The 23683-nt window shown below is 40.8% G+C and overlaps 1 long non-coding RNA gene across 1 annotated transcript; it reads right to left on the bottom strand.

Annotated features, from left to right (window-relative positions):
• Positions 1 to 179: 179 nt before the first annotated feature.
• Positions 180 to 1788, bottom strand: LOC130731869 (uncharacterized). The gene is made up of 3 exons (XR_009016859.1): positions 1712 to 1788; positions 1504 to 1560; positions 180 to 470 (listed from the first exon to the last, which is right to left on the bottom strand). It is a non-coding gene; the product is annotated as an uncharacterized LOC130731869 (long non-coding RNA).
• Positions 1789 to 23683: the final 21895 nt, after the last annotated feature.

The following is a 23683-nucleotide window of genomic DNA, read 5'->3' as shown; positions in this document are numbered from 1 at the left end:
GGTGAATTTTAATTCAATATGTCATTTTTTCAAATCGAAGTTGTTGATGGAAGGCTCCATAAATCTCAAGCGACCTATCTAAAATTCAAACTTCAATGTGTAAAGCTAGATAAACCTACACTTGGAATAATGAAAAACCACATCATCATTTATTTACATAAATTAAGAGGCTTCCACCATTAAAAAGATGGTTGCATTAGAAATAAAGCGGTTTACTTGGTCACATGGAGTAATACAGTTTCACAATTCAATCACTGACAACTTCTACAAGCACACAAAAGTAAAATGGGAGATGTTTCCAGAGGCATGCTCAAATTCCAGGGGAGAGATTCTTTCACAACTGATATATCTTAGGGAATCAAGAGGTGGATATGCTCAATGAGAGATGTTTCCAAGGACATGCTCCATTTCCAGGGGAGAGATTCTTTCACAGCTTATATGCCTTAGAGAAAGTCTCAGGAGGGGATAAGCTAAAACATTATATCAAAATAGAAAGCAATGAGCAAAGTAAAAGCATTCTTATTTTTCCTTTCACTGCACGAAAGCCCCATTTAGCAACCTAACTTCTATAATTTAAGTCAACAAACAAAAGAAGATCAATATCGAGAAATAAAAAGTGTTATGAATATCAAATTATAGTAAAAGACTGTAAGCGACTAAGCGGCTGGATACATTTTCTTGTTAAGGAATTATAACATGAAATGGTACGTTAGTAGTCTACTTATCAACATTACTCAATTTATGATCTTTCTCATGGGTCTATCTACTTACTCTATCTCTTGACCTTTCTTTTAATCGATGTATCTCCCTTTCCTTCTCTCTAGTTTTATCTTTCCCCTTGTCCTTCTCCCCGCTCTATAGCTTTCCGTCTCCTTTTCTCTATCTGTTTGCTTCTCTTTCTCTCTTTCCTTTGCCTTATCCCTATCCCTTTAATTCAACTAAACCAACACCTGAATTTGAGCAAATACTACTAATTACATAGAAACAAAACCATATCTCACATTGCAAAAAAATTAAAAAAATTAATGAGCCAAGCTAAAGCAACAACTCCATCATACCTAACCTCCTCATCTCTCTCTTCAGGGCAGTCTACTTTATCATCAACATTACTCAATTCATGATCTTCCTCATGGGTCTTTCTACTTACTTTATCTCTTGGCCTTTCATTATCTCGATCCCTCTCCCTCTCCTTCCCTCTATTTTTATCTTTCCCCTTGCCGTTCTCCCCATCTTTATAGTTTTCCCTCTCCTTTTTACTGAATAAAAATAACGCAGAAATAAGAGAACAATCACAGCTGATACACACACACATTCCCCTCAATTGCCTTCTCCAATACCTTGCTGCCATGATAACATTTTGTTACACCATCCACTACTATTCCCTTCTTACAATTAGCAGCATTCCTATTTCTCCTCTCATAAACATATGTATATTCCCCCCTCATATGTGATGACAATTAACTATTTAATCAGGTAAACCCCTTCAAAAGAATAAACACCTACCAAGTAAACTTTGAAAGCGGTATCTGCATGTGTTACTGCTTCCTTCAAAAAAATAACCTGAATTAAATATCAATATACATGATTGGTCAGCAGCAAGGCTAATCAAATTGAAAAGGTGTGATCAAATATTTATAAATCACCTAATCATAGAATGTGCCAGATTGCAAAATCAAATATGAAACATCAGACATAAGAAAAGATGACTTACCTTATTCTTGAGAAAAATGCACCCTTTGTCTGACTAAACTATGTTAAAATGGTCCAATTTAATATAGCTTCATTTCCTATAACATGTAAGGATACATTACAGGCATGCTTTCTTCTTGCCCAGAAGTAAAAAAGGAAGTTAACTATTAAAAACACCTTAAAACTGAAAAGAAAAACAAAAGAAGAAAGCAATGTAGCACCTCTTCAAACTATTACCCAGCACATTAGAAGCAACAACTGCTTCACTTTTATTAAGAGGCTTCTACAGTCTACACAAAATTATACTAAGCCTTGGCTAGCCTTGGGTGATTCTACTGAACCGTTCCTTTACCATCAACACAAATGCATCAACTTAATTTTAGCCATCTTTAAAGAACTTCAATATAATTCATTTAAAGTAACTTCAATATAACTTCAATATGACAGTTACTTTAATTAACCTGAGAACTATCCTATTCTCCATGTTGTCACTCTGCATCCTCAGATCAGCTATTTTTATAGAATTATTGTTTTGCACTCCCAGCTTCCAAAATTCCTCCTTTATACATATATTATAGAGAGGAAATTGTGTTGCTTTCCTTTGGTGCTGAAGGTACTAAGATCCCATAACCTTTATTCCATTCCCTCAGAACTTGTCACAACTAATTCGATATCAGTACCAACCAAATCAAAATTGAGTTTGTTATACTGTGACTAATGTCTATATTTTTGAGAAGACAGTCATCTCCTTTAATATAACTTATTTATGAGATATCTTTGTGAGTCTGATTAAAACATTGAGTTTGTGACCCATTGCTTCTTATAGTGTGTCAGAGTAAGTTGCAGCAGTAAAATTACCTTCCAAGATAACAACTTGTTTGAGTATTAAAGTGACTGTCATACCTCAAGTGACTTGAGAAATTCCATTGTCTGCAAATACAAAATTAAAGTAACATGTCAGGAGTAGATATATACCATATAAAATAACAAAAGCTTAAAGAGTAGTGTTTGCTTCCAAACATCTGAATCAAGTTAACTCCAAGAGCTGCTTCTTGTGCTTGTAAAGTAACCTCCAACATCCAAGTGGCAGGATTATAACCATTCTTAATTTTTGGCACTCCATTAATTCCCTAGACCATGCACATCTTACTTTGATGTAAAAACTGATTGATAATACAGAAAGTATTTAGTACTAATTCAGTGATTAGAGATAGTGCTGCTGACCTCCAAGTAATTGATCAAATGAGAACACTGCCAGCCTAAAGGCCCCATATATATATATATATATATATATATATTCCCACTCTATGCTTCAAAGAGAAGTATCTGTGACATCACAATATTGAATCATAACCTTGAGATATGAATAAAAATGTTACAATAACAGAAAAAGAAAAACAAATTACAGTTGCAAATGGCTAAACAAAAAATTCAAAATGATCCAGTTCACAAAATAGGCATAGAGATGTTATCTTTAACCTGATTTAGTAGAAATAACAACAATTGCCATGCGATGCACGGGGGTTAAATAGCAAGAGTGTTAACAACACTGAAACCTCCTCCCGGAAAGAAATTGTTAGAAAAAAAATAATGAAGTTGACAATATCATTACCACTACATGTTGTCCACAGGTTAATATTATCATGAACTAACTTGCTAGATATGGTATGAAAAGCAAAGAATGAAAATAGAAACTACAAAGGGCTTTCAACATATGGTATCACAAACATCAACATATGGTATCACAAACAACGTGAAGCACTTACTTTGGCGAAGGCTTTTCTACCAAGTGCTTGTCCCAGCCAAAGTTTCACAAATGGATGGATTCCACGGAAATTAAGATGGAAAAATTACCTGTCAAAGCATGTGCCTGAATGAAAATTGATTAGATTTCCAAACCCTTCAGAGAAGAGTCGAAACGCAAAACTACCTTATTTATATATCAATGGCAGTAACAAATGGAAATGGCAGAAAAGATGGAAAAATTGCATATCAAAGCATGGCCTGAACGAATAATTATGTCTACTATGCAATAGAGGTATTGGACAAAGCGTAATGAAATGAAAGAATGCCCCTAAATCTAGCTACAATTCATACTGATCTCAGCAATTCCTTGAGGGAGAAGAGAATTTGAATCTGAAATTAAAATAGAAAAAAAAATTAGAACCTTTCGTATTTTGCATAGAAGATAAGCCTTGCCAAATGTTCCCCGGTGAAGGAAGCCATATTCAGAATGACGCACAGGGGACGACAACCTTCACCTATTTATTGACTCTAAACATAGAAGAATGGAAACGAATCAACCCAAGCGGAGAACAGAGAAGACGTGTTCTGAACAATGTGAAGCATGATTACAGATTACTCCCCCAGGATGTAGAATTGAGCGGGCTGACAACACAATGGAAAACCATATCAGCGGCTCAGGTGGCTGCTCAGCCGTCATGGCGGAGAAGACCGTTATTGATGGGTGAAAGCAAAAAAATGGTGAGAGAAAAGATTGAGGTTTGGGCAAAAAAGAAAGAAGCGTTAAAGAGAGTGTAGATTGAAACGGCTGGAACGCAAGAGTAGAGGAAGTGTTGCCTGAAAGTTGAAACGACCGAAACGTAAGCGGAGATGGGAAAGAAACATACGGTTGTGATTGCATATTTAGAAAATAATCAATGGTTAAGATTGTTTTATTCTCAAATTTACATATTTGTCCATAGAAAAATATTCACGCATGTGCATTACTATATTGAATGACTGATTTCCCTTGAGGCTGCAGGAACTTTGCTTTTATATATAGTATAGATAGATAGATAGATAGATAGATAGATAGATAGATAGATAGATTTAGATTTAGATAATTAAATACAGAACATATGGCTTTCATATTTTTTTATATTTTTTATCCCAGGAAAATCTCTCATTTTTTTGTTTTGCTCCTTCAAAATAAATTTCTTCGTTTTGTGAGTAGGAGACTATTAAATACTTATAAACTCGTTTAGGGGTCAGGATAGGATAAGATTATGATAAGATAAATGATTTGATAAAGACATAATATGAATAATAGCAGGATAGACTCTTATATTATCTTGCATTTGAGGTGGACAGGAAATAACATGGTCTTGCTTTGTTGATTTAAGAAAATAACAGGGTCTTGCTTTTTCGTTTCTTTCAAAGTGATTATTTTATCAAACTTAATTTTTTTTGACAATTTTAAAAATGAGCTTTTATTTTAATATAACTAAAAGTAAATTTATTTTTATTAATTCGGCTATTTTAATTTTTTTCAAATAGAGTCTATTTTAATTAAAATTATTGTATATTTAACCAATGGATTTTAACTGAGTAGGGGTAAGTGATCAATGATAAAATTAGTCAAAATTTTTAAAAATAATTAAAAGATATTATTCTTTCAAAAACATTTTATACTAGAGCTTTTTTTCCTATACGTTGCACGTGAAATATGTCTATTGTATTTGATACATTAATCATGAACGTGATTATGTGAATTCGTTTTTAGTTATTATTTTTAAATTCTAAGCTATTTATGTTTTAATCATTTTTTTAAAAGTTGTTCCCAATATGTGCTCTCCTCCAATTTTGTTCATCTCTTTTTTCTCTCATCTCAAATTTTAAATTTTCAGTTTCCCTATATTTTTTCCTCTTTCCCCATTAATTGTCATTTTATCTCTCTCCCCTCAATTCGCTGCTCTCTTTCTCCCCTCATTCATTCTTTCAAATTCCTCTTTCCCTATTTTTTTCTATAATAATTTCTTATTTCTGCAATAATTATTAAAACCTTTCATTTTCTTAAATATTTGGAAACCAATAAAATCAAATATTGCAATCTTCCCTGTATCCATCAAATAATAATTGCTTTAATTCACCAGAATAATTAAACATATTTATAACATATTTAAATCAAGATTGATGAAATAAATTTAGTAAGGAGTAATCTAGGTAAATCTTAGATAATTAGGGCAAATATTTTAAAATTCGATTTCAAGATTTGTTTTGGAATCAGGGAACACGCGTCAACAGAAGAGAAGCTTCTAATTATTTCCTAACATATATTGATATATAGGGGAGGAGATGTCTAATGCAGTATCATAGATAATAAGGGAAAATCTTTTAAAATTTTAATGGATTATAATCTCAGCACTACATATTTTATTTTTTATATATATTGTAAATCATGAGAAAGAATACAATGAGAAATTAAGGGATTCTTGTAAATTAGGCTTGAGACTTTTACTAATTTAAAGAGATAATGAAAACGGTTTCAAGACTTCTTTTGGAAATAAATTTAGTAAGGAGTAATCTAGGTAAATCATACATAATTAGAGCAAATTTTTTAAACATTCGGTTCAAGATAAAATAACACAACATAAGAGATGATATCTAAAGGAATGACATGTGAATTTTTTTTATGAGAATTAACCTAAGAATGACACGTCACACGTGAAATATTTTTATGAGAATGACACGTCACTAAGTCAGCGTGATAGGAGTTCTTCTTTTCTAATATATATTGATAATGATTGATTGATTTAAATTGTTAATTATAACTATATAAGCAGAAAAATAATTTTAAATAATACTATATGATCATATAAATTAGTCTATATTTAATATTAAAAAAATAATATTTAGAGATATGTGAGTAGCTTATTTTATTGTTACTGAAGAATTATTTTTTGTATTTTTATTATAATATAAATAAAAAACAATGTTAACTAAGTAGTAGTAAGTGATAATGAAATTTAATTATTTTATATGAGTAAATCCAATATTTTCACCTTTATAAATCAGTTTATTTTTAAATTAAAAAAAAATCAGTTTGCTTTAATTAAATATATTAGTAACAACAAGTAATTTTTTTTTTTACGAGAACAACTAGATAACCATTAATTTACAGCCAAAGAATAACCAAGTTTAACTGCATTCCATCACACGGAAACTTTGCTAATTTTCCTTCAACATGTTCATTTGCCAACTATTTCACTAGTTTTTTTTTTAACGTCACTCTAAGTTTGTTTTATTCGAATCATTATTTTCACTAACGGAATTCCACTATCACCTTTTCAATCAGTGTTAACTCTCTCTCATCCTTCTTTCTTATTTCTAAATTCCACTCGCTCCCTCACAACGATTTCACACGCATCAGTCTTCACTCTCCCACCCCTTTCTCCCCATGGCTATGCCTATGCTCCCTGGCAACTTCAATGGGAATGGAAGAATTAACTGGTACAATTTCTCCTCTGCCTCACGTTCCAATTTTATTTTTCTACGCTGATTAGTGATCATACTTACCTTGACAGCTCTGAAAGATAGTTTTCACTCTCAGCACTCAAAAACTTCAACATTGCAGTCAATGGCAGTTTGAGAAGGTTAATTTCTTTTGCATCTTTCTTAAGTATCACTTTATTCTTCAATCAGATTCACTAATTTTCTTTCCCTCATGTACTAATTTATTTTTCTACGCTGATTAGTGATTATATTCACCTTGACAGCTCTAAAAGATGGGGATCACTCTCAGCACCCAAATACTTCAATGTTGAAGTCAATGGCAGTTTTAGAAGGTTAATTTCTTTTGCATATTTCTCTCAAGTATCACTTTATTCTTCCCTGCTAGTGTTTGGTCGCATCTCGTCCCTGCTAGTGTTGGTTCCTACCCCTCGGCTTGGTCTTTCGTTGTCTGTGGGGCTTGGCTTTGGTTTGGTCTCGTGCTGGTTGTTTTGTAGTTGTAGATAGTGTTCCTGTTATCAGTGGTGGAGACAAGGAGGTGCATGGATATGCCATGGCACCACCCAAAATTTTGAAATTCTATTTAAAAAAAAATTAATATAAAGAAATGAGATAATGTTTTATTAGGTAAAATCTTTGGTGAGATGAGCATGTAGTAGCTTCTAATTTCCTATAGAGTCTAGTTATGTCTAATAGCATGTTCAATTTTATTTCACTTTACCCGATATTCCACATTCACAGTTTACACAAATGAGTTAATATATTATTTTATATTAAACTAGTGGTTATCTAATGGAATGACACATGAAATTTTTTTATGAGAATTAACCTGAGTATAACACGTGGAATTTTTTTTATGAGAATTAACCTGAGAATGACACATTACTAAATCAGCGTGATAGGAGTTCTTCTCTTCTAATATATATTAATATTAATATTGATATTGATTGATTGATTTAAATTATTAATTATAACTATATAAGTAGAAAAATAATTTTAAATAATATTATATGATCATATAAATTAGTCTATATTTACTATTTAAAAATAATATTTAGAGATATGTGAGTAGTTTATTTTATTGTTAGTGAAGAATTATAATTTGTATTTTTATTATAATATAAATAAAAAATAATGTTAACTAAGTAGTAGTAAGTGATAATGAAATTTAATTATTGTATGAGTTAATCCAATATTTTCACCATTTATATATCAGTTTATTTTTAAATTTAAAAAAAAATCAGTTTACTTTTATATTAGTAAATTTCAAAAAAAAAAAAAGTATATTAGTAACAACTAGTATTTTTTTTACGGGAGCAACTAAATAACCATTAATTTACAGCAAAAGAATAACCATGTGTAACTGCATTCCATCACACGGAAACTTTGCTAATTTTCCTCCAGCGTGTTCATTTGCCAACTATTTCACTAGTTTTTTTTTAACATCACTCTAAGTTTGTTTTATTCGAATCATTATTTTCACTAACGGAATTCCACTATCACCTTTTCAATCCGGTCAGTGTTAACTCTTTCTCTCATCCTTCTTTCTTGTTTCTAAATTCCACTCGCTCCCTCACAACGATTTCACACTCATCAGTCTTCACTCTCCCACCCCTTTCTCCCTGTTCTCGCCAAGAACATAGAATCAAGGCATAGTGTCAAGAATGTGTGGAATGTGATTGGAGATTTTAGAGAGATGAGCTCTTAACTGCTTAGAGAGAGAAAATGTAACAGAATTTCAATGTTGTTATTGCCTAATGAGCTAAGAGTCCCTTACAAATTGTTCTCGTCCCCTATTTATAGGTGTGGGGTTGGGCCTTCGCGCCTCTTATATGCATAAGTGGGCCAGTTAGGCCTCGGGACGAAGGGCCCAAAGGTGTTGGTTTCATCCCACGCCTAAGGCTGGACTCCTAGGCGAGGGACCCGGGGCCTCGCGCAGTCTACAAGTCCACAAGACACCGAGCTCAAAGCATGAGAGCTGAGTGTGTCTTTAAATGAAATAAGGAGGCGATAACCCTTAAAGAAATCGACTAAGCATAGAGACTGATGCTTAAAAAAGAAAGAAACCTATGGACAACATGGCCTGTTTACATCAGATTTTCTACATCTTGTGCTTCGATTTCCTGGCGGCGATTTGAGTCCACAGGTACACTCTTGAGAAGGACGCTCGACCCGCTCGCCCTGGTGCAGTCACGTCAGGTTTGTGCCACGCGTTCCCTCTTTGGTGAGGCACAGAGTTTAGCCAATCTTTTAGGATCTCAACCACCCGCTTAGAAGTGTCCTTTCCATGTCACGTCAATCCCCAACCTTTTGAATTCGGACCAACCAACGTTTGACGGTTACAGTTTCCCACTTAATGCATCTTTCCCACTCTCCCAAAATTTCGCAACCACTCACACGTCTCTCCCTGACATCACGAGCACGATTCCCCTCCTCCTGTCTTCACCTTCAACACGTTACCTTTCCCCTTTCAGGATCGTTCCTCCATAAACTTGAACCCCTTCAGAAAAGTTCAAACTTTTAGTCTCTGACTTCTTGCTCTCTTCTTGTTACCACCGCGACCTTCACATACCACCATACCCTCGCAAGGATGCCGAAACGCCAAACCAAGAACCCCGACCGTGATATTACCGTCGCCACTCCCCTCCGGTATGTTCCCCCTCCGGGGGGTGTCCCTTTGGAAAAGAAAGACATTGCCTATTTTCGAATAAAAACCTGGGAAACCCTGACAACCCCCATCCAAGTACCTCTTCCCGGCGGGACGATGCCTAATCAGCGTTCCAGCATAGAGCAGGAATCGTCTATCTGAGAGATTTCCTCGAAATCCGATGGATTCTGCCACGAAAAACCCCTTAACAACCTCATGCGTTTTAGCGCTTGCTCGCCCACCGAACGCCCCTGGCTTCATCTTTCGGTTCGCTCCGTGGGTTCCCCTCATTTCTTTTACGCCTACGGATATATGTTCAAACATATAAGAATCAAGTTTCTCTTTTCCCCCTTCATCTGTTCAGTTATCCAGCACATCAATGTCGCCCCTTGCCAACTTCATCCCAAAAATTGGGCCTTTCTACGAAGCTTCGAGGTCCTTTGTGACGCAATTCAGCAAGAGCCTGAACCTTCTCAATTCTTCTACTTCTACCACGTGCCTGTCCAGCCCTCCCCTCCGCGTGGCTGGGTCGCCCTGGAAGCTAGGGCCGGTCGGCAACGTTTTCACCATTTTTGGACCAACATCACCGTCGACATGGCTCGAGAGTTCTTCAAAGTCGTGGTTTCTCATGAGTACCCCGAGGCTTTTACGCATATAGATGATGCTGCCCGATTCCCTCTTTACTGGACCCAAGAAGTATACCGGGTGATAGACCCGCCTGAAGACTCCCTGACTCTGGTTGACAAAGCACTCATCAGCTTCTTGGCCAAACTCCCGGTTTCGGACTGTGCTCGCGTGATCGGTAAACCTCCCTTCCTTTCTTCCAAACTACACTCTTTGTTACTTAGTTCACCCTCTTTTTCCATTTATTACTGTCCCAGGGGAAATGCACAAAGTCAGCGGGGAGCTTTTAGGCTTATTCCAAGATCGAAAGAGTTTTTCCTTCCCTCCCAGAGTGAACTTGAACGGCGACAAGACATCCGCGCAGAGAATTCAAGCGGGCGAGAAGCGACCCCCTGTTGAGAACACTCATCGCCCTCCCCTAAAAAAGCTACAGCCTTCGAAGGCCACTCCATCTCTCGACAAAAGACATTCTTCCACCAGCTTGAACCGTTCTGGCGAGTCTTCTCAGGCGACGCCGATTTCGCCCCCCAACCCTCAAAGTAAGCATGTGGACAAGACCTGCCATAAGCCAATAGGAGTCCCTTCGTGGCCTGGTCTGTAACACCCCGATTTCCGGGTGTCACTTTAATAACTCAAAAATAACTCTAAGCGGAAAACAAGTATATTTTTTTTCGTTTGATTCTTTTTAATTATAGTGATAGAAATTTAAGACATAAACCAACAACTAAACCAAACGATGTACATCATATAAACATGTACAGCCTCAGCTGCACTCCAACGTCACGCGCACTCGCAGTGACTCCAAAGTAGTGTGCCCGTAGGCAAATATGTACAGATCCAGAAGTGTGAGTGAGAAAGTTATAATTACAATCCTCCAACAGAAAGTCGGCCTCAAAATGGCCTAAATGAAGACTCCTACAGTCCGACAGACTCTCTGTGATCCCTCAGCAAGAGAATCACACAAAAAGCCATGCATCGGGAACCTACCCTGTCCCAAAAGTTAGACGAATCAGAGCTCTACACAAAATATGACGCCTGCCTAAACCTACCCTCCCAGTACCGCTCATAGCTCCTCCTCCTCCTCCTCGTCGCTCCCGACGTAGTAGTCGTCATCAGTGTCAGAGTCAGAGTCCACCGTGATCATCTCAGTATCCAAGTCCACGACCTCCCTCTTAACTGTCCTGCGAACAACCCTAGTCGAGCCCGTCTCAACATCTACCTCCTCAGTAAGGACATCCTCCTCCACCACACGAACCAGGGGTTCCATGCGGTAGCCGCGCGGTGGAGTAAACGGAAAACGGCGAGAGGAAGATGGAACAACAGGCTCCCTCTTCGGCTCCACGAGCCTCGAGGACGACGCGACGTCGGTAGGATCGACAACAGTAGCAGGAAGTTGCGCGACAAGTGCATCAATATCAGCCTCGATCTCGGATGGGTCCTCGTCATCGGATGAAGATGAAGGTGGTGCAGGTGGTCCTTGGCCAGTGCCTGGTCCACAACGAACTGAAGGCGGCAAGTTGAAGCTCAGCTCCATGCGTCGTAGAACTCCCCTCGTTAGACGTCCACGCTCGTCAGTACGGTCCTCCATGACCCTTCCCCGGTACGTCGCCCGATGATCCACGGAATCGATCACCCAAGCGGTGGGGGCATGCCGGTCAAGCAGCTCAAACCTGATCCCCCCCCGAGGGAGAGACCATCGAAAACCAGTCTGCCATCGACATCTGGCAGTAGGCCGACCGCCCAAACACAAACATGAAACCAAAGCCAAGGCGCTAGGGTCAACTCACGGAATAAAGTAATTATACATACAACATGTGATTGGGGTATAGATATATATATATGTTTATGTATATATATAAATATAATCCTAGCATGTTATCGGCTCTAACAATACTTCGATATTTCAGACAACATACAATTCCAGTCAGGGTGAATGTATGCGTGAAATGCAATTCAATATGATCCGAATAGTTCAATTGGGATGGACACCATCGAGTCAGTCCTAACACCGGCCTAGTGTTTAACCATTTCCGCTCGGGTGTCACTTACAACCCATGCATAGTCAGATCAGTCCCAACCACCGTAGGTCGTACCACTCTGCCCGCTATGCCGAAGATACATCCATGTGTTCTTCGATGAAGGTCATCCCAACCTTCGTGAAGCCGTCCCAACTTCACCGAGGCCCAATCTTTCGATCGTACAAACCTCGAATGTATGCATGATGCAATATGGTTAGCCAAACATCGAATCGTCCTCACAACGCAAGTGTTTAGCTTAATTCTCAAATTCAAAACTCAAGAGTTTAATGTCGACCCTACGACATAAACTCCAACAACAAGAGTACCAAAGTACTCGGTGACTCCTTCTCGTCACCGTGGCTCACCCCTGTGGTGACCAACAATTCTCAAGAACTCACGACAATGTCGACTTTTCCCCGTCTTTCGCAATCATTTTCCCATTTAGATTCCCTATGGTTTATTCGTTAATGAAAACGTTTCGAATTGAATTAGTCAGGTTATGAGTTTAGTTCTTGAAGACTAAGTTCTCTAAGGTCTCTAGTTTTCAAAATTCTATTCATTCTAAATTTGCCAAAATCCCACCAAATGTAAACCCGGGGAAAGTCTAAGTATACAAACGAATGGCTAGGTCTCAAACCCCATGTTTGGACTTGCCTAGGGTTGTTCCTCCAACCCGAAAGATCAAAGGAATCAATTCAGTGATTCTTCGCTTCGAAAACGCGTCAAGCGCACAATTTAATAAAACATCAATATCATAAGTCATGGAAACAACATAACAATAATTCATCATCATAACCAATATCAAAGTAATACACAAGTCGAATCTATCGACGCCTATCATGCAATCTTAGCTAATAGGTAAGTTGCCCTAACCTCGAGTTGTTCCAGCCTCTCGGTATAGGTTCTCCTCACAAAGTTGCTCCGTAGTACCCAAAGTTCCTTTAACTGAACCTCGGAGAAAACAAAGCAGAAATCCAAACAAAATCGATCAGCTCGATCACAACACAACTAATTAATGATAGACAAAGCATTTGAAGCTTCAGAGTACAACAATCGAGCACGAGAGGACGAGTTATCGCAAAAACGAAAACCTCCCCCCCCTTAAAACATGCTCTCGGCCCCTAAAGAGAAAAGGGTTCCGGCGCTTTTTCTTCGATCTAATTTAATTCCTAGGTAGTTTTAGGGTAAAACTAGGGTAAAGAAATTGTCGGAAAAATTTTAGAACGATCGGATCGAATTACGACTAGTTAGGGGCATTTTGGTCCAAAATTAAAGCTCAAAAACTCAAAGTTAAAACTTCGGAAAACAAATTTGATGGCGACGTCCACAACGGCATTTGTAGCAACTAATCCTAAAGGCACTAAGTCGGATTGTGGCTTTTCGACATTAAAGTTTCAATATGTGCGAAAAAGGGTTTTTATATAGTTTTTCAGATCTTTGACAACTCGATCGAAATCGGCGAACAACGGCGAGTGTTCTAGGTTGTTGGGCAAGTATAGAAGGTAGATCAAAAGAAAAATTGGGAAAATCGAACAGTTTTACGAAAAGCTCGAAACTTTGAGCTCAGAAAGAGATAAAGAAACGCGATAAAATGAATGATCAGAGGTAAGAATCAAGTAAGTTACCTCGATGCCGTGAAATAGAGACAAACTGCTCGAAGATCGGTCAAGAAACGATGAAGTTCTTCTCTCCTTGCTCCGTCAAACCCACGGCCTCAAGGTGGTGAATGAGAGATATTTGTGATTTTTTTACTATTTATAGGAGAGTTAAATCGCGGGAAAATGAATATTTCGCGATTCTGATTTTTGCAGCACGTTCATCGGTGAATTCTAAGCGAGATTCTGGCGACAGAATTCCATAACTCAAAACAAATCTCTTGAATTTGGGAAAAACAATCCAAAAGCGGTGTAAGTTAATTTGCCCCGAAAAACTACTTTTTGCTGTGAAAGTCGGATGACAAAACTTCGTTCTGAAGAAAGATTGGAAACGTCGAAAGAAAACTAGCAACGCGGATGGAAACTTTGTTAGAAGCTCCGAATAGAAAAAGTCTTCATTCAGCGTTTGAATTTAGGGTTTTTAAAGAAAAGAATTTAGCGTCGTCGGACTCCCGAGAAACGAATCCTATCGTGCGTATAGTCCAGAGTTCCGAAATGAAACACTGGTCGAAGGAAAAATGAAGAAAACTTCTTATTTTTCCAAGGATTTGAAATTTCACTTAAACGTTGCTTTAAGAGCGGAATTAACCCATTCTGGACACTCTCGCCCTAAGGCGGGTGAGCAGACGACTCGCACTAACTCCTAAAACGACTATGGTACTATCCTCAAGCAATTCCTGAACTTTCTTCTTCATTAAACTTTCCCAAACTACAAACTCCTATCACGCTTACACCGGTTCTACGCGTGAGTCGGAAAAATAAACATTTAATCCAGTTCTGCAAATCCGGGTCTTACATGGTCAGGGCGCGGTTTCTGCTGGCGACAATCCTTCGTAACCACCAAATGCTCCCTCCCTGAGCTTGGAGGGTCGGGGGTTACCATACTCCATATCCCTCACACCTGCCCAAGTGGCCAATCTGAATGAGATGGTTAAGGAACATGGATTAGGCAGGGTATCCGAAGGTGCACTGGCGACGGTTCTCCATGCTTTTCACTGTTATATCCACTCTGCCCGAGACGCCGACACGCTGCGAGCCGAAGTTTCTCGCCTCCAAGCCCTCAACGCCCAACTCGCCAAGGAGAACGAGGCACTCGTAGCCCAGATGTTCGCCAAGGAGGCCTCCTTTTCCAAAGACTTAAGCGAACAATCCTCTCGTGCTGAGGTCAGCTTAGAGTCTCGCGACAGAAAGATTTCTGAACTGGAGGGAAAACTTTCTGAGCTGCAACAAGAGGTGCGTCTGGGGGCAGATCAATTATCTTTGATGGACACTGACCTCGAGAACCTTCGCTCCGAGTTGGTAAGGAAGGACAATGATCTGGCGAGGAAAAGTGATGAGCTGGCGAAGAAGGACGAGGAATTGGCAAAGAAAGACGAGGCCTTGTCCCTGGCGAGGCCCCCTACCACTTTCGACGCAGAAGCTTTAGAGGCGAAAATCAGGTCCGAAGCTGTTACCGCTGCCCTTTTCGAATGCGGCCGAGGTTTTTTCCTCGCCAAGGCTCAAATCGAGCATCTCCATCCTCGGATTGATCTAAGCCAGATGGGGGCGTTCAAAATGGTGACTCCTGCAGGGCTAATTGGGGACCCCGACCCTCCAGGCTTCTCTGCCGAGCATTTCCTATCAAACGAAGATGTAGAACGACCATGAAAATGTTAATAACTTTTGTTGTATTAATGCCCCATCCTCTTACTTTTTGAATGAGAATCTTTCGCGCTCTTTTCTCCTCCTATTTTTTTTTTAGCTGCCTTGAACATGTTCCTTAAATTCAACAGTCTATCGCTGACCACCGTCCTTGGGCATTTAAGCCTTTCAACACAAATTGCACCTCCTTTCAAGACAAACTCCTCGTAAAACTGCTTCGTTATTAACTCTCCGGAGATAAAACTGAAGTTATAAATGGAGTTTAACCGCCGAGTAAAGCTCATATCTCCTCCTCTTCCTGAAACATCAAACTCCATTTTTCTTTCAAACATCAAACGCCACAGGAAATGGCATGTTACATCGCTTGTTTGGTAGAGCTCAGGGAAAAAGCTTTTGATGAAGATCTCTTCATCAACGTCAGGCATCCAAAAGATCCCAATGTCTACGACTTGACCAACAAACTGTTGGGAATGGATCTGAGCCCCGAAATGGACGTCATCCTCTGGGATTTTCTCTCCTTCGTGGAGGAGATTCAAGAGCTCTGCCAGCGGGAACTGGATCTGCTGGAGGAGAAGGAAACGGTGATAACAGCTCTGGAGGCAGTAGAAGAAGGTCCTGAGAGGGAGGAGTTAAGCCGGAAACTCTGTAACTTGGAGTACAGGCAACACCGGTTGGAGCTCGAGAGAACAGAGCAACGCAAATAATGTAGGAAAATGAAGAGAGAACCTCCCTTCTAAATGAACTAAGTCGAGTATTTGAATAAAAGTTTGTGTCCTGAATTGTTTTGTCCTGCACTAATAAGATCATGCGAGCAAACAAATAATTGTGTTAGGAAATCATAACGATGTAAACAAATAAATGAAGGAAGAAATGAACATTTAAATGAACAAAAGGTAATTATGCGGGCGAGGCGAGCGGCCCGCGACTTATCTCCGCCTTTTGTTCGTCGTCTTCTAGCACGTGTTTTTAGCGCTAGCCTCCCGGTTCCGTGTGAGTAATTTTTCGAGAGTGTGCTACACATAACTAGGACTTTCGCTCGGTATTTTACCAAGGCTTTCGTTCGCACCAATATTTCCCGTAAGAGCAGGTGCAGCCCCTCCAGCATTATTAGGTGGGGACTTACAACGCTGGGGGCCCAATGGCCATATGGGTTTACCCAGACTTTTAGCCTAGTTAAAAGTGCTTCCCGCGTTTCAGGAAGACTTGACTCGCCCAAATTTCGAGGAGGTTCTTTGGATAAGAAGCTTTATTCACGCGGGCCGCCAGCCAGTGGTGACGGGAAGCTCATCCGCACACGTCGCCTGCCTGGGCTACGGTCAGCGCCGGACTTTCCGGAGCGATCCCCAGACATCAAGGTCGTGTTGGGATTGCCACCTTCAGGGAATTTTTCCCACCGGGCTGCTGTCTCAGTTCGATAGCTAGGAGTATTGCTAAGAATATCCTTTTGTATTTGATTTGTTTAAACTTTTACACCGAGGGATGCCTCGTTTAAAAACTCCCGTGTCGGAGAAAAAGAGTGCATCTTTATTTTTAGTCCTAACTTTCTGGCTGCTTCCTTGATTAGAGTATTACACCTAGCACCTCATTCTCGTCGCCCGGCTTGCTCATCTTCACTCTCGGTGTACCTTGGCCTCTTCCTACTGTTCCCTGACTGTTCGCATCCTCTTGTATCTCGGCGACCTTCACACCGTTTGTTCATTCTACTAGCTTGCCCAAAGAGCTGGTCTAATGTTGGTGGCCCCCTGGGAGAGGTTCCTCCTTGTTCTCCGCCAAACAAATCGATGTTGTCTTTTACCAGCGTATTCAAGCGTCGTTCTTGCTCCATGGTGAGCATCGGCTCGATCGCCAATATTCCTCTACTCTTTTCCTTATCTCGCCCCTTTACCTTCTTTCCCTTGTCCAACTTTTCGCCGACCTGCCCTTCTAACTCGCCCGTGACGTCTTAGTACTGCGCCGATGGATGTCCCTGTTCGCCCTCAGTCCCTCGATTCTCGTGACTCCTGCGTGTACCATTATCCTTCTCTCTGCCATACAAGTTAAGGCTACGGTCGCGGCATTTCTTCACTCGTCCCTGATCTGTGGTGATATTTCCCACCGGTCCGTAGGGTAGCGGGTATTTCATCACGAGGTGAGCTGAGGATATAACTGCACGAAGGCGATTCAAAGTGTTCCGCCCTATAATGACATTATAATCTGCCACAACCTGCAAGATCAAGTACCTTTTCTTCAGAAGTTTGGAATCCTCGCCTACCCCAAAAACCGTATCCAGTTCCACATAACCGCGCACTTGAACTTGCTTTCTCGAGAATCCCACCAAATTCCTTGTGTATGGCCTTAGGTCTTCGTCCTCCAGACCCAGCTGCTCGAATGCATTCCCGTAGATTATATCGGCTGAGCTACCTTGGTCTAACAGCACCCTCCTCATGTTGAAACCCCTGATTCTTACCATTACCACTAAGGGATCGTCGGTATGGGTCTCGACCCCTTCAAAATCTGCATATGACATTATTATGTCTGAGTGGTTGTCCTCGAACCAAGCCGAGCAAACTTCCATCGGCGGTGTTTCCCCTATTAGTTTTTGCCCCCTTATCGATGTACCGTTGTTGCCCCCATGGCCCCCAACAATGATCATGTTAGTCGTTTCCACAGTTCCTTCGTCTTCGCCACCCACGGTTGTCTCGCCTTGATTAGCCGCTTGATTTGACCCTTGGGTGTGAAACAGTCGGTGGTGTCGTGGCCCTCCAAGTTGTGGTATTCACACCATTTGAGCATATTCCTCACTTCACATCCTAGCTTTGTGCTGCACTTATCTTCCTTGCTTACGTCCTCGACTCCCGCTTCCAAAAGCGACTTTGTTAGCTCCTTACCTCTGCGTCCCTTCAGCCTCATTCGCTGGCTCGCCTCAACTACTCGGCGAGATCGCCGACTGAGTTGTTCTCCCTTGCCTTTCTTAACAAGTCGATCAGCTTTTTTAGACCTTCGCTCACGATTTGCTTTCTCCTCATGTACCCGTTCTCTCGCCAGCTCTACGCTCGCCGCCCTTTCTTGCCTCCTTTTGTGCGTTTCAATTCCTTCTTCGAGGATGTACTCCTGCGCTCTGGCATGGCCTTCTATCATTGAACTTGCCAGTTCCCTGCTTAGCTCGCGCTTAAACTTTCCCCAGGATAAACCACCTTTGAAAGCGCACACGCACATGCGTGGCTCCAGCTCTTCAAACCTTGCGGACGCGGCACTGTATCATTTCGTATATTGTCCCAAGGTTTCACGCTCCCGCTGCCGCATGTCAAACAGGTCCTCGATCGCTCTCGCAGAAAAGTGATCAAGGAATTTTGATGAGAAGTCGCGGAACTTGGCTAGGGATCCCTGAGGCAAAGCCACAAACCAATCCATAGCTTCTCCTCGGAGCGTGGATGAGAATATTCTACACTTTACCGCGTCAGAAATCGCGTTTACTGCCATCCTTGCATTGAAACGAAGCAAATGATCCTTTGGATTGGTTTCCCCGTCGTACGTCTCCAACGCGAGGTGTGTCGTACCGTCGGGCACTGTCACCTCCCGCACTGCTGCCGAGAAAGGCTTAACCTCAGCAACGGCCTCAGCTGCATTTTCTTCTTGATTCCATTGCCGAAGATGATAGTAACGCAGCTGTTCTTGAAGACACTCATTTTGTAATCGCAAATCTTTGCTTAAAGCACGTTGTGCCTCTGCGCGGCGGTGCCGATTCAACCTCGCAGTGCGCGGGGAAGAGATGAAGCTTTGTTCCAGCTCCTTGCCTTGTTGTTGTCGAGAAGGCTCCATCGAGATTTGTTGACTGTGAAGGTATGAAAAACGGTAGAAAGGGGGGGGGGTTTGAATAACGTTTTCAGAACAAAACTTCCACCTTAAAGATTTTGACAAATCTTTCGAGAACTTAAGTGCTAAAGATAAGAGATAGAAAAGCACACAAGGATTTTATCCTGGTTCACTTGATAAATCACTCAAGCTACTCCAGTCCACCCGTTAAGGTGATTTCTTCCTTCTTAGAATGAAGGCAATCCACTAATCAGGTAAGAGTTACAACTGCACTTGAAACCTACAAGTGACTAACAATTACACTGACTTAGCTCACACTAAGATTCACTCTCTTAGTCTTCTCTAGGATCCGATCAACCTTGATCTCCTAAAGGAACTAAACAAACTGTTTATCAAAGAATTGTTTACAAGAGATTTGCTTCTAAAAAGCTAATAGTAAACACAATGAATTTCAGATGAAAGAAAGCTTAGAATATTTTGAATATGTCTTGCGCGTATATGTGTTTTTTTCTCGCCGCTTCTTTCAATCTTCAGCCTCTATATATACTCCAAGGATTAGGGTTGAGCGTTGCATGGGAAATGCTACCGTTGGAGGGCAGTTCTGGAAAATCCAGCTTCTGCTGTGGCTGAGAACGTTAGGTAGGTCGTCAGGAAGGTACACTTGCTTTTGTACTTGGATAGCGACTTGACCTTTTAACCTAGGAGACTTCTGATCAGGGGAATACTTCATATTGGAACTTGTGAAGCCGGTTGATCAGAGTCAGAGGGAAAACACAGATCCTCTGACCATTGTATCTTCTGATTCTGAACTCAGAGGGAAGAACATGGCCTTCAGAGTTTCTTGCTTCTGGACTTCAGAGTTTCCACTATTCAGCTTCTGGATCTTCAGAGTCTTCTACACCATCAGAACATCTGAACCTTCAGTGTTTCTTGGTTATCAGAACTTCTGGATCTTCAGAGCTTCTAGCGACTGAGTCCACATCAGAGTTTGTATAGCTTCAGAACTTCTGAAGCTTTTCCACTGTTCATACTGAACATGGTGAATGCGAAAGCGTTGCTTGGGTTACCCATTATACACAGTGCTTCTGATTTGTGTGAGATTGAGTTGAGGTCAGAGCCTGTAAATAGCACACTCAGAAAAACACGTTAGAGTACCACAATTGTTCATATCAAAAGGTTAACTTGTAATCATCAAAACATAGAGTTGTACTACTAGATCAAAACTTGATCTTACAATCTCCCCCTTTTTGATGATGACAAAACTAAGATTTTTAATGAACAATTCTTAAACATTAAACTGAATTCACTCAGAGTTTAGAGATATAGAATAAGACTTATCCTGATGTGAATAGTTTATCTTGCTCATTCTGAATTCAAGTCACTGCTTGATTCTGAGCTTAGCTCCCCCTGAATCTAATACTTGATGAAAACGTTAGTAAAGTCTAGATTCTGAGCTAAAAAATATAAGAGTTCAGAGTGAAAAGTTTATGACATAGATGAAAAACGAATAATCAGAGCGCATAAGTGATCAGAGTCATGGACAAGGTATCAGAGTCTTGGGTATCAGAGTCAACTTAGAATCACTTCAGAAGAAGTGAAATGTATTCCTTGTATTTGCCCAGTGACACATCTATGGTCATGAAGGTGGAACTCTTAAAATCTCCAAAAGAAAAATAAGTCACACTAACACATCTTACAAATCAAAAACTGGGTTTACTCCCCCTTTTTGTCATAAGCAAAAAGCTTGGGGTGTGAAAAACTTAGCTTGAAGTACAAGGTACTCCCCCTTAGAGAAGGTCTAAGTTTAAAAGAAAATGAAAACGATGTAAGAATCAGAGTTAGGCGAAAATAAATAGAAGAGTTAATGCAAGGGATGAACGTTTACCACCGGTCAAGTGAGTAAATAGAAGGGTCAGTTACCAAGAACTTAACCTCGAGAAACTGTAAGAGCATTAACTTTCAGAGAGAAAGTGAAGCCTATAAAAAGCGTTGGAGAGAAAGGTAAGCTTCACACCTCGAATAATTTTCAGTAAAAAAAATGGCATCATACAACGTAGCACTAGAAGAGCTGAGGAAGAAGGCCTTTGAAGAGGACTTGTTCCTGAACATCAGGCATCCAGAGGGTGCAACTACCATCGCGGAGCTGACACGGACACTGCTGGAAGAGGACCTGCGTCCAGAGTTGGAGAGAGACCTGAAGGAATTTCTTGCCTTCGTGGAGGACGTGCAAGAACTCAGCCGGCTTGAACTCAAGCTGCTGGAAGAGAAAGAGAGTTTGGAAGAGAAGCTCAAGACTTCAGAAGAGATTCTGGAGAGGGATGAGCTAAAGATCAGGCTCAGCAACATCCAGCATGTACTGGAGCGTCTGGAGAAGGATAGGTCAGAGCAGCGCCAGGAGTGCAGAAGAATGAGGAGAGATCCTCCATTCTAGATTATATGATGGAAAGAAATATGATGTAAACACAAAACAATTATGAATAAAACGAGTTTAGCAAACATATGTGACATAAGTATATAGTTATGCATATATAATCACAAACGAACAAAAGAGAATAAATAAATAAAAAGAAACAGAGTTTAACAAAGGAAAACAAAGGTAACGAAAAAGAAGAAAAAGAAGAGATCCTAAAACTAAGGTTTGTCAGTGCGTCGCAGAAGTTCCATCATCATGTGCTTCATCTCAATCAGCATGGATTCATGAGTGTCAAGACGTTGTTCCATGATGTCGAGTCTGGATGAGCTTGTCTGAGTAGAACTGGAAGGAACATTCTGAGCAGCTTGAGGATCTGGAATGGAAGCAGAAGCAGCAGGAGTAAACACAACTGGTGCAAGTGCTTGGCATCTAAGAGCTTCAGCCTCAGCTTCAAGTCGCTCTGCCTCAAGTCTGGCTTGTTCAGCTTGAGCTGCTGCTTGACGTGCAGCTTCTTCTGCTTGTTCTTTCTTTCTCTTGGCTTCTTCAATAGCTTCAAGAAGCTTATTTCTCTGTTCTAGTTCATGAAGAGCCACCCTTCTAGCAAACCTTTGCTTTGCAGCCTCAATGCTCTGACTGCCCTCTGCATGCAGGAGCTGCATCATAATCGGAACTTGAGCCACTAGCCAAGTGCTCAGATTGTTCCACTCATCAGCCACATTTTCAGCATTCTCACTGAGATCAGTCTGACCGTGCACATTGCGGAGCCTCAAGGAGGCTTCATGATAGAAGATATTGATGCACTCAGAGAGAGATGTGGGTTGAAGGTGAGTATAGGGAATTATGGAGAGGTTGGGTGCAGGAGAGGCTGGGTGATTGCTGCTATGAGCTTCAGAGGCACCTTGTGGAGAACCAATGTTAATCATGGGAGCATTGGGTTCAGAGGTTCCAAGGTGAGGGTCTGAAGTTTCAACCAGAGGGTGAGGTGATCTAACCGAGGATTGGTTAGACACTGATTGTTCGGGTTCAGGGTCTGGTTGAATGGGCTCTTGTTGGTCAGGGACAGGGTGAGCTTGTTGAACTAAGGGGTCTGCCTCTTGGATAGGATTGGCCAAGATAGGTTCATCTGGGTCAACTAGACGTTCAGGTCTAGGGCCAGGATATCTCCTAGGGCTTGGACAGGTAAGGTAATACTCTTCCAAGGCAGACACCTTCTCTTTTCTAACCTCCATGAATTTTCTAATTGATTCAGAGTTATTGGAGGGAGAAGAATCAACAACATTGATTGGGAAGGATACAGGTGTAAAGGCTGTTGAAGAGTCTGTATCCGTGGTTCTGGCAGCAGGACGTGCTGATGCTCTGGGAGCAGAGTGATCAGACGTTCTGGGTTGTGGTTCTGTTTGGTTGGGCTCTGGTTGGTCATGGATGATGGGTTCAGAAGATAATGGGTCGTACGGAATGGTAAGGAGAGAGGTTGGATCTTCTGACCTAGAGGTTGGGTTCTGAAGCAAATTCCAGAGAGGTGCTTCGGTAGGAGAAGGTTGAAAGAAGGAGGATCGTGGGGAATGTGGTGGAGAGGTGGTTTGTGCGGCTGGTTGGGATTCAGGAATAGGAGTGAGGGGATTTGAGGAGTGTTGAAGCAAGGCAGAAATAGGAAGTGCATCAAATAAATTCAAATCATCATCAGAAGCAAGTGCAGGCTTACTTGAATGTGCTGATGATCGAGTCACTCTGGCAGGAGGTTCAGTCCTTCTGACCACTGCAGCAGCTGGTTCCACCCGAGTAGGCTTCACCACGATTCTGACCTTCTTCTGCTTCTTCTTTGGAGGACCATCCTCACTATCACTATCATCACCATCATCAGGCTTTCTCTTTGTCTTCTTGACCAGAGGGACATCAGATTCTTCAGAGGATTCTTCCAGAACCATCTTCCTCTGAGCTTTCTTCTTGGGAGGAGAAGGAAAGTCTGGAGCTG

The sequence above is a fragment of the Lotus japonicus genome, chromosome 1 (genome assembly GCF_012489685.1).
Source record: "Lotus japonicus ecotype B-129 chromosome 1, LjGifu_v1.2".
Taxonomy (NCBI): Eukaryota; Viridiplantae; Streptophyta; class Magnoliopsida; order Fabales; family Fabaceae; genus Lotus; species Lotus japonicus.
This window is presented reverse-complemented; position numbering and strand designations above follow the sequence as displayed.